The 8,138-nt window shown below is 24.3% G+C and overlaps 1 protein-coding gene across 1 annotated transcript in view; it reads right to left on the reverse strand.

The window, feature by feature from the left end:
• Positions 1-7,266, reverse strand: part of LOC112692894 (glutamate receptor ionotropic, NMDA 2B) — a 384,123-nt gene extending 376,857 nt beyond the window's left edge. The window contains exon 1 of the mRNA XM_025567711.1: positions 7,121-7,266. The gene's annotated coding sequence lies outside the window, so the exon portion shown is untranslated. The remainder of the gene's footprint in view (positions 1-7,120) is intronic.
• Between the last annotated feature and the right edge of the window lie 872 nt (positions 7,267-8,138).

Below are 8,138 nucleotides of genomic sequence, written 5' to 3' on the forward strand. Positions count from 1 at the left end.
ACACACACACACACACACACACACACACACACACACACACACACACACGAAACAAACACTTACAATGCATATAATGTTATTTCGTAGATCAGTGGTAATCAACTACGGTCCACGATCATTTATCAACTGGCCCACTAATGTATTAAATAAAAATCGAAAAAAAAAAAATTATTTACATTTATCTAAAAGTGTAACACGTGTATAAAATTATATATAATTAAATATTTCTTCTCTTCCTAATGCTTATCGTCAATATTACACTGTTAGTCGGAAACAAACATGAGTCTACCAGTATATTCATAAATATACGTAAATATATGTATATGAGTACCTAATATTGTGTATTAACTCGAAGGTAAAATGTTTAATAATTTTACGTAAGTACATAAGTAAACGTGACGAGGTAATAGTAATTAATTAATTAATAATAACATAATCATAACGTAGCGCGCAATCACATTGGTTGGCTGCTCCGTCACGCGGCCACGAAAAATCGTGGACTGTAACCATACACAGCTGCGGGCACCAAGACGCGCGCATAAGTGAAACATGGCACTCGTTATCGCACGTTGCCCCCTTTTCGGCGGCTAAGGGATGATACGGGACGTATGACCAGAGCTATGTTGTACGGCTAATCATTCGCAGTTCGACAGTGCCGCACCACATTTGAACGATTTGTTCTATGCTTGTTTCATACCACGGCCACGAGTATTCTGCAGAACATTCCGTTCTTAAAATTTGTTTTGCAATTATTTCGATTTAAGTGTCGTATTAAATTCCAACGTACTTTGTGTACTGCGAAACCCGGATAATTATTCCAATGAATTTTAGCCGAAAAATCCTATAGCATAAATTTCACCGTCTATAAACGTAATATAAACGTAAATTTGCTACGGCACATATTTTCTGATTAAAAAAAAAAACCATTTGAAAACTTAAATTTTTAACAAAAAACATTCAAGTTTAAAAATATAACAAATAACATATTATACAAACAAATTAAGTAACGTGAAACATAATACAAGGTATTTTTCCATTTATCGCCTTAGGTAAACACTTTAAAAAAATGGTATGGTTAGGATTATCTAGTTCGTGTTTATGGCAAATGACACATATTTTATGTTATAACCGTCCACGAAACGAAACTTACTCTTGCTGCTTATACTCGTAATCATTACAGATTTTAATATACAAGAATTCGTTTTCATCTATAGTTCAATTTTTACTTAAAGTTATTTTACATAAGTAAATCAAACCAATCGAAAAGGTGCAAACAAGTACAAGATAAAAGTACCTCATTATTTTTACCATCAGTGATTGTTTGTGACATTTTTATTTTTTCGAAATTATTTTTCTGACCAAAACCTTGTGGTAGTTTTACTTTTTAGACAAGCCCAACGGTTAACAAGTTAACAATTGATATTAATCTAAATATAGTACCTATTCCAAGAATTTCAGTTGAATCGATAAAAATTAACCTTTGCTAACAAAACAATAACTACTTACTACTGTTACATTAATATATTTAATTAAAATATGATTATTATTACTTTTTACGCGCACAAAAGATTAAATATAACTACACAATATATATAGAAAATTATATGTTTCAAATATAAATATTTCCTAAAACTTTAAATCTTCTTCATTTTTCCATTGCACTTTATAGTCGGAAATAAAATTCTCGTGCGATATCCGTTTCCTGTTTTGTTTTTTTCCCGAAATTTTAGTCAAACGCAACGATCTGAATCTCCTCGCACACCGTTTTTGGGTCGTGAAAACCCATTAATTTATATGTGTGTGTGTGTGTGTGTGTGTGTGTGTGTGTGTGTGTACTTTTTAATGAAAGTAATATATTAATTCTCGTTTTTGTCGTACAAAAATCGTGACAACCCCTGTTTCCCCATCCTTCCTAACACCATATTTGACAATCCCGAAACCCTTGCTATATGGACATAGATCTATAATATATATACTATCTACAGAATAACAGAATGGTTTTAGTGTTTGGTTTACAATATTGAAACTAGGTTTTAGAATATTATGTTGTGATATTTTTGAAAAATATTTAATCCCTATTGTAACCACGTTGATTTTAATCTACCTATTGATAGTTACTTAATACGATAAATCGTGTCGAAAAATATAAATATTAATGATTTATTGAAAAGTTTTCGGTGTAAATATTTCATAACCAAGTTATATTTTTTTAAAATCAACACATTAAAATATTAACACAAATAAATAAAAATAGTCAATTTAAATTTTCAAATATTTAAAACTCTCAACTTTAAATTAACTATAAATCAAGTTATATTCACCCATTATGTACTCAAAAAAATACACAAAATCGTAATAGATTTATAATATATAATTCAGCGCCAATAAGTTACATAGAAAAATAAATAAATTCATTTACTAATAACTTGGGAATAATTAGGGCCTATTATATTCGAGAAGCTTTTAAATCTCTGACAAGTTAAACTCTATAAATCTTTTGTATTGGCTATTACTTAAGGGATCGGGATCAGACGAAACGTAATAAAATATTTTTTAATACTATAAATTCAAGTGCAACAAAAAGGATCTAAACAAAAATATTTATAGGTTAACGCCGAAGATTATATTTTGAGAAAGTAACGTTAAGGCAACGAAAACGTTTACTTTTGATAAGTATTAACACAATACCAACTACATTATATAATTTTTGAATTCAAATTGATAAAACGTAAAATAACTAAAAACACAATTACTAATATAATTCTCAAAAATCGAGCCATTTTTTCCACTAAAAATCTATATCTAAACCTAAATTTAAATTTAAGCAAGATTATATTTAACAGACAACTACAGCTAAAACTTTTTATGGTATACTTATTGTAAGACAATGTAAAAAGCAGTAAATCCTCTTACTAAACTTTTTAAATAGTTCATTTTTGTTTTACATTAAATTATTGTGGATAATATTAATGATATTTTGATAAAACAATTACTTGCTCATATTTTTTATTTTTGCAAGCTTATATAAATAATACAATAATTCGTAATAAATAAGACGATTGTAGATACCAGTCGTTAAAAAAAAACTAATTATTTTTCTCTAAAGCTGTAAAACTAATACGAATGTATAATAAAATTTAAGCATACTTATTTTTTAAATAAAACTTTCTGTACTGCAATCGGTCATATATCCAAAAAAAGTATAATAAAAATGATAATATATTAGAATTTTAAATAATATTTAATTTAAAAAAAATTTTGATTATCTTAGTCATAGCTTATATTTAGAAATTTAATTAAAAAAAAGTATTCGTATTTTTGAGTATAATTACATTTATACAAATAATGTATTATTACGATAGTACACTTAATAGGTATTACTATTTATTTAAGATATTTTTTTTTAGTTCCTTAATTTAATTTAATGGGTTTCATCATACATTTAATAAATCAATACATTTATAATAATCTTAGTTGAAAATATAGTAATAATTTAATATTCTCAAAATCTTATTTAAAACAAAGTACAAGACTTTTGATTAAACCATATTAAATTATTTTTATAAATAATTGTTCCGTAGTTTATACAAATTACAAATTAACCATTAAAAATACTCGATTCTCAGTTTGTGATAAAAATATACACTTCTAATATATTTTATTATTTCTATATAAACACTAAGTATAAAATTCATAAATAATTTTAGTGTAAAAAATAATGTTTCGAATCATATAAGTACATTTTTCAACTTAACACCAATAATTTTGATCTACATTAAATGAACATTTAGCAATTGTAATCATCAATAAAAATTATCATTGCCAATTTATCTAAATTAAATTATGTCTTCAATGCTAAATATTAGCCATCACTAATATTTATAGTATCAATAATTTAATGTATATTTATAAGGCAATAACATTTATAAATCAAGAAAATTAAGATTCTTCAATACTGAGGTTATAAAATTGATGAAAATGAAAAATTAACTAACGGCACAATCAAAATCAATTATCATTTAATACCTCAATTATAAAAGAAGCCTTAAAGACATTTTATCGATATTTACAATTTTAATATATTACGTTTAATTAATTAAATCAAATATTAATAATTTAATTTAAAAGTGGTGAGCTATATATAGTATTGAAATTAATTTATTTTTTATTGTAATTTTTAGATTTGAATGAAGTGAGGAATTTATTAATTCTACCATGATGTTTTTTCTTTGTATTTGTGTTCACGATTTCAAGATAAAGGAATATTCCGATCATTACTCATTAAAAAGTAAAAAATATAAAATTGGCTCTAGTAGATATTTTTTGGAGTAATTTTTTTTTAATTTTTCAAAATTATTCCAAATAATTGAAAAAAAAAAGGAAAAATTATAGAAAACTTAAAAATGTAACGGTTATTCAAACTCTTACCATAAAATAAATACATATTATAAGATTATTCACTACTTTTTTTTGTTTGTACTTGACTCAGAGTTGCGATTTTATTGACTTTGTATATAGGTACCTGATGATGGTTTTAATTCAAAACCGGTCGTACTTTACAAATATAATAATACACCAATCTAAATTTGTATTTATTTATTTCTGTATATATTGATTTATAAACGTTACAAAGTAAAATGTTCACGAAATCAGATATTTTAACAAATATCTATTAAACATCAAAGTTAAATATTAGTTATTTAGTTAGGTAGTCTTCATGGGCAGTACTATTTTGAAAATATTAACTATTCAATATTCATTTTTTACAAATTGTATGGTTTCTTATAATTTTATAAGTTAACAGAAAAATTTTAGTATTGAATATTATTTTATTTTACAATCAGCTCATATAATTTTCTCATAAGTTTTTCAACAATTACATTGAGATAGACAAAAAATAAAAATACTGCACATAGCAAAATGAGCTAATCATACTACTGAATAGTACTATATTTTTATAAACTAATAAAATTTTTAAAAATCACGATATTGTTGAAAATTGAAAGTTTACTATCAATACTTTAAAAAAATAAGGTCTATTAAATGATAGATTATATATACTAAAAAAAAAATTTTAAATTATAATTTTTTTATAAATTATTCATATTTACTAAGCCAGTGTAAAATAAATGTTACTAGTTCTGTAAACTGTAATTCTTTGAAAAATAAAATATAAAAATCTCTATTAACACAGGAGAAATCTCAATATGTTTCCCTGAATAAAATATTTGAAATATAATAATCTCAAATTCAACGAAATCTTCTTTTCTTTATTCAGAATTTATCAAAACAATTGAGATATTTATTGATTAAAACTCAATTTCAATAAACTATTAAAACACCTTTTTATAAACAATATATTTAACAAGGACAACTCACTGTAATAGATGAATTATAGTTCAGATTATTGTTCACTAGTTTAAGTAGAATTTAATTTTACTATTTTAAATTATTAAATATAAAATAGGTACTAAGTTTATAAAAATATAAGAAATTATATAAAAGTAATTTAAAAACTAAGGAATTTTTTTAAGTATAACTTACAACATAAACTAACGAAATAATTAGTGGTATTATAGCGATTGCGGTTTCGGATACTCAAACTCATTTTGATTAATTTTGACAAGGATTTAGTTTCATAGGAATAGCCTTTTTGAGTAGGTTGCTTGGTTGGATGTATTAGAAATATAATGTCTTTTTAAATTTGTGAACGATCAATCATTAGTACTAACACGTTTCTAATTGGAATTCAATAAGTTCAATAGTTTTGAGTTTAAACTAAAATTAGCGATTCGTACATTTAATTTTACAAATATTAATAAAAAGTTTATCTTTAACATAATGATTATTTAATGAATAATTATTTTTAGAGTAACATTCAGAAAAATTAAAAATCGCACGCATTTTGCAGTTTTTGGGTTAAATTGCTGTAACTTGGTCAATTTTGGTTAGTTATCTTTAAAAATAATTATGGTATTTAAAATTTTAAATAAGTACATTTAAGTACATACAATTATTCAAGGCTGAGCATTAACGAGTTAAAAAGTTAAAGTTAAGTTAAAAAGTTAAGTTACTTTTAACTAAGTTATTTAACGAGTTACTTTTATTTTCAAAAGTAACTTCCAGCTTAACGAGTTTCTTTTTTTTTTAAACAACTTCTAACTTAACGAGTTAATTTATTAATTTGTCCTAATATAAATTTCATATATTTAAAATTATATTTAGTACTTACTAAGTACCTACTGTAATTAATATAATTACATATGTTTATTGAAAATAGTTAGACTTCCATTATATTGTGTTATTTGTTAAGCTTTGATAAAAATGTATGATAATATATTATACATAAAAAAAAAAATTAACTTATTTTTAACTAAGTTAAGTTACTTTTTTTTCAAATTAACTTTTAACTTTTAACGAGTTAAATAAATAAGAAAACTAAATTTTAACTTTAAACATAACTTACATCTTTCTGTATTAACTTAACTTAACGAGTTAAAATAATTAGTTAACTTGCCCAACCTTGCAATTATTACATAATGTGTGTTTTATTAAAAAGTAGTAGAAATAACGTTTTTTGAGAACTATATTTTTTTAAAAATTGTTTTAAGTTTTAATATTAACCTTACAACTTTTTCTAAGAAACAAATTTATTTATATAATATTCCCACGCATGTATTAGAAGTTCACATTATTTACTATATTATATTTTTCGTCATTAAACTTTTCTAAATAAATTATACAATTAGGATATTCAAACATTTTCTCGAATTATAGCTCAGCCACATTGATTCTACGTTTTATAAAGTTTTATAAAATGTTTACAATGTTTTCTTAAATCGTTGAATCCCTATATTTGTAGTCGTACTAGAGCACTTAAAATTACAATTTTTTATACTTTTAAAAAATTGTATCGATTTAGTATAATTCGATTACAATATATTATAACTATTTAATTAATTAATTTATATTATTAGTTATTAAATGAATTACTATACACATGCTTGTATCATATTTGCCTATAAAGAACCCCGGCAAAACTTATTCTATGGCATAATATAAGATCACAAATATCATGTTATTTATATTAATAGTATTTATATAAAATAAATTTACCAACCTTAAGAGCTTAACAACATGAAAAATGATATGAAAAAAATTAGCGAATTGGACGTTAAGCAAAGAAAATGTTTAACTACTAACCACATATCGCTATCGTGCACGCGAGATACATTGAACGTTTTCCGGCTTTTTAGATAGAATGGTGGCGACAGACTGCTGGGTTTGAGACGCGAACACTCGCGTATTTTCATGTTATTCGAAGAGCGACATCTATCTCGACCAAAAAAAATGAACTGCAGTAGAAGTTTTCACGGTGTAACAATGAAACATAAGCTTTGTTACTTTATAAATTAGCCTATTATACGTAATTTATTCAACACTTAAGAACAGTTTATATTTTATAGTCAATTAAAAAGTTAACCATTTATTTAAAAGATTTTTTTTTTATTGATAAAAATATATGACTTGAAAATAACAATGAAAATTCTTTAATTTTGAAAAAAAAATTATCCTCACTACGGAAACACAAATATTATTCAAAAATTATATTATAATGCATTTTATCAAAACTTTTCATACATAGGTAGTATCGCCTTTCATTTTTTTAGCAACTGAAATCTCAATACAAATTAATATTTTGAACCAAGGAGTCAAAGTTTGTTGACTTTTCACGAGGTATTGGTTACCGGGTTAAGACCGCGTTTTAATCGTATGTTTTTCGGGTTTCGGTCAATGGGTTAAAACCTGGTTTCATTATTTCTCATCCTCGTGATAAGGTACACTATAATTTTAAACAGGAATGGTTTCACATAGTTTTCTCTGGAGCCTCATAATTTATTTCTTTTGCGCAAAATATAATTACCAACGTTTTTTTTTTTTTTAACTAAATTAATTTAATTATATAATGTAGCATTAAATTCACAACCAAAAAAACTTTACTTTGAATTATGTTTTAGAATGTGGCAATGTTCAATATTATAATTTATCACTTATATGCTAGGCTAAGCCTTTATATCAAAGCGCAAAAAATGTAAAAATATATTTTTTCAGATTAGTTTTAATCAAGTATCCAGATC

The sequence above is a fragment of the Sipha flava genome, unplaced genomic scaffold (genome assembly GCF_003268045.1).
Source record: "Sipha flava isolate LNK unplaced genomic scaffold, YSA_version1 78_pilon_pilon, whole genome shotgun sequence".
Taxonomy (NCBI): domain Eukaryota; kingdom Metazoa; phylum Arthropoda; class Insecta; order Hemiptera; family Aphididae; genus Sipha; species Sipha flava.